Raw genomic sequence first — 4,278 nt, 5'->3', positions numbered from 1 at the left:
TGGATTTCCGGAAGTTGGAATAGGTTCGTGGTGTCATTTTGGACTTGTGTGTAAAATTTGAGGTCAATCGGGCGTGGTTTGGTAGGTTTCGGAAGGGGTGGGCATAAAATCTAAAAAACAAAATTCTGAACCGGACCGAATTAATTCGGTATTTTGGTTTCTATTTTTTTGGTATTTCGATCTAATTCGGTATTACATTTTCGGTATTTTGGTATATCGGTACGGTCCTCGATATTAGGATCTTAAAATTTCGATATACCAAAATACCGAATTTTAAGTTGGATCTATAGCTATAGTGCCCAGCCCAAGTGTTATATCTAATGCCCATTGCCCAGCGCCCCAGCCCAATCCAATAAGGCCCTACTTTCTAATCTTTCACTTATCTGATTCGTTCAATTAGGGATTAGCCGATTAGGGAATTAGAATTTAGAAAGGGAGAAAGACAGAACGTCAGAAACGACGATAGTTTCTTTCAGCGAGAAGACCTTTGCTGTGAGAATACTAACAATATATAATCTTAGAAGTTATGGATGGTTACCCCTGCTTAATCTTCATTTTTTTGTGCTTTACAGATATCCTGTTGATGAAGCTGCCACTGTGGCTATATCTACTGTCAAAGAATTTGGCAGTGACCTCAAAGAGGTATTATCTGCTTATGAATTTTGGTTTGCTCAGAGCTTGATTGCAATATAGGTCACATATCTGTTGAGACTAAAATACTTCATAGTGTTCTTATCTTATGTTGGTGAAATTGTTCGCCTGAAGTTGATAATGGTGGATGTGGCTCAACTGTTACTAATAGTATGTTGGCATCTTGTTCCTAGTTTTTGTTTTCTTTTTGCTGATAAATGTATATATGTAATTACTAGCGTCTTAATAGTACCCAAGAAAGTGATTGTATATAATGATTTGTGAAGGCTTAAGACCTCCATGAAGCAGCCTGAGCCTCGCCCTTTACTGCATACTATTCTGATTGAGACGAACAATTTAATAACTTAAATAGTTAAATGTCATAGTAAAACATAATGTTTATAGCCTTGTAATATAAAAGTCACATGGTCTGAATTTTCTCCTGTAACTTCAACTCTATGTATTTCCCGTGTACTGGTCTTAACAACTTTCTTATATACTTTAGTATGATTGCACATTTGGAACTTGGAAATTCTTTTCATTCGCTATGATCTTACGTGGAAGTTCTGGAACAGCTTGTGTGCTCTTAGTTCAACTTTTATTCCCTTAAAACTAGAAGCTGTAGAATCTGCAGAATTGAATATAAAAGAGCCATGTCTAGATGTTGAAACACTGCAATTGCTTGAGTAATTAGAAGATGCAGAATCTGCAGGCGTCAGCTGCACTCCTTAGAATTGTGAATTGTCAAAGAAAATAATGGTGCTTAACTACTTACTGTTAGCGACAACGTTGTCAAAGAGGGCTAACCAAGTTAGTTTGAATTATGCACTGTTGCACTCCTTAGTCCTTAATCATTAGTTTTGCTTATTTAGCGATTATTAAATCGAAACCGTACCGAACCAAAATAAGAAATACCGAACCGTACCGAAATAATTTGGTACAGTATTTGGTATACACAATTGATAAATCGAATACCGAAATACCGAACCGAAATTCATAAATACCGAACCGAAATACCGAATGCCCACCCCTAGGTTTCGGCGTTATTTGTGGAATTTTAAAGTTTAAAAGTTCTTCAGGCTTGAATCCAGGTGTAATTGGTGTTTTGATGTTGTCTTGAGTGATTCAAAGGTTCGACTAAGTTCGCATAGGGTTATATAACTTGTTGGTATGATTGGTTGAGGTCCCGGAGGCCTCAGGTTTATTTCGGGTGGTTAACGGCTTGATGGGAGTTGAGGAATTGCAGCTGAAGCTGCTGCTACTGGTGTAACCGCACCTGCGGAGTGGGAACCACAGGTGTGAGCCCGTAGTAGCGAAGGAGGAGCCGCATATGCGGCTAAGGAGGATCTGGGAAAAGGACGCATGTGCGATGAAATTCCCGCACATGCGATGGCCGTAAAAGCAGATTTAGGGGCGCATGTGCGAGTTTGGACCGCATATGCGATGTAGTTCCCGCACCCGCGAAGAGCGCAGATGCGGTCACTTGACCGTAGGAGCGGAGGCAATGTGTAGGGATTTTTCCACAGAAGCGTGGCCTTGCCCGCAGATGCGGCTCCGCAGATGTGGAAATGGAGCCGCAGGTGCGAGAAGTCTGGGCAGAACCTATAAATACAACACTTTGAGATTTTTCACCATTTTCATCATTTTTGAGCTCGAAATTTGGGGATTTTGAGAGAGATTTCGGAGTAATCACTGAGGTAAGTTCCTTGTGCCTATTTATCTTCAATAATGGTGTTTCCCTACTGATTTTTCACCTAGTTGGTGAGTGTTTGAGGTGAGATTTGGGACATTAGGGCTTGGGAATTGGAGAGTGACTTTTGGGGTTTTGGAGGGGCAATTGAGGTCAGATTTTGATAAATTTGGTATGGTTAGACTCATGAGTGAATGAGCTCTCGGGTTTTGTGACTTTCATTAGGTTTCGAGACGTGGGCCCGATTGAGTCGATTTTGAATTTTGGGCTATATTTTAGTAGTTTTCTCGTGTAATTGATCCTTTTAACCAATATTTATTATCTCGTACTATTTGTGGCTAGATTCAGGGCATTTGGAGGCCGATTCGAGAGGCAAAGGCATTTCGGAGTAGGATTTCTGTGCGGTTGAAGTAAGTAACAGTCTTAAATCTGGTTTTGAGGGTATGAAACCCCGAGAATTGGTATAATGTGAATATTTGGAGGTCACGCACATGCTAGGTGACGAGTGTGCGAGCGTGCACCGTGAGGGATTGTGACTTGGTCCGTCCCGTTAGAGTATAAAGTCGAATAGCCATTGTTATTACTTGTTTTCCTTGTGTTTGAGCAATTGACTGCCTTTCATGTTTGAAACCATGCTTAGGCCATATGATATCACTTTTGGGACCCGCAGCGGTCGTATACTTGTTGAATTGACTGCTAATTGTTGTCTTGTACCCAGTCAGTCTTACTTGTGTGTTATATCTCTGTTTCCTCTCATTTCATGTTGATACTTATTGTATTCTCTGCTTGGACTGGTTATTATGATATTTTGTGAGCCCGAGGGGCTGGAGAGGTTAGTGACTGAGATAGGGCTTGAGTGCCGAGCTGCGAGCTGTGAAGTATATGGATCGGGTTGCACGCCGCAATAATATTGGATCGGGTTTCACGCCGCAACAATATTGGACCGGGTTGCATGCCGCAATAATATTGGATTGGGCTGCGCATCGTAGTAATATAGCGCTTGGGCTGAAGGAGCCCCTTCGGAGTCTATACACCCTCAATGAGCGCATATACCTATTGAGAGTGTGTATTGAGGGCCGAGAGCCGAGAGTATGAGCTGTTGAGATGAGTTGAGTGACTGCTTCCTTGAGAGGTTGTACTTGCTTTTATTTATTATTGCACTTAGTTGCTATCTGATGTTGTTGTAAAATTTCTGGAAGATTCATATCTGTTTTACTTGAGCTCGAACTGATTTGACTTATACCACCGAATTTGAAAATATGTTCACTCTTTACTGAAAACTTTTGAAATGATCTGTATTATTATAGTTCGTCACTGTTTCTCAGTTCCTTATTTAATTCTGTTACTTGCTGAGTTGGTTGTACTCATGCTACACCATTTACTTCATGTGCAGATCCAGGTGTGTACGGTTCTGGCGGTCGCTGAGTTCGTGCGTGTGCTGATTATCGGAGACTTACGAGGTAGCTGCCGGCGTCCGCAATCCTTGTTTCTCCTTTCTTATTATCTTTTCTCTCTTGTATTGGCATTTGGCACAGACTGTAGTAGACTCTGTTTCTATATTGGTTATTAGATACACATGACTTAGGGATACCTCGATGTCGGGCTATCATTCCGCACTTATGTTTTGGGGGTTTTCCCGGTTATTGTGTAAACCTTCAGTTAGTTTAATTTCTTTAGCTCACTTCTGTTATATATTGAAAGCATATTGAGAATGTCGGCTTGCCTAGTTCCACGATAGGCGCCATCACGACTGATTTGGTATTTGGGTCGTGACATAAATTGTGTAGAGATTTTTTTATTTCGAAATTGTTCGATGTTAGTAAACATTGTCGTTATTTCAGTTAATGTTAGACTTACCTAGTTTTAGATACTAGGTTCCATCACGACTCCTTTGGAGGGATTTTGGGTTGTGACAAGTTGGTATCAGAGCTCTAGGTTCATAGGTGCTACGAGTCATA

At 40.9% G+C, this 4,278-nt stretch overlaps 1 long non-coding RNA gene across 1 annotated transcript; it reads left to right on the top strand.

The window, feature by feature from the left end:
* Positions 1–395: 395 nt before the first annotated feature.
* Positions 396–4,012, top strand: LOC107787769 (uncharacterized). Its single transcript, XR_001648475.2, has 3 exons — positions 396–492; positions 573–642; positions 3,714–4,012. It is a non-coding gene; the product is annotated as an uncharacterized LOC107787769 (long non-coding RNA).
* The last annotated feature ends 266 nt before the right edge of the window (positions 4,013–4,278 follow it).

Source organism: Nicotiana tabacum, chromosome 4 (genome assembly GCF_000715075.1).
Source record: "Nicotiana tabacum cultivar K326 chromosome 4, ASM71507v2, whole genome shotgun sequence".
Taxonomy (NCBI): domain Eukaryota; kingdom Viridiplantae; phylum Streptophyta; class Magnoliopsida; order Solanales; family Solanaceae; genus Nicotiana; species Nicotiana tabacum.
This window is presented reverse-complemented; position numbering and strand designations above follow the sequence as displayed.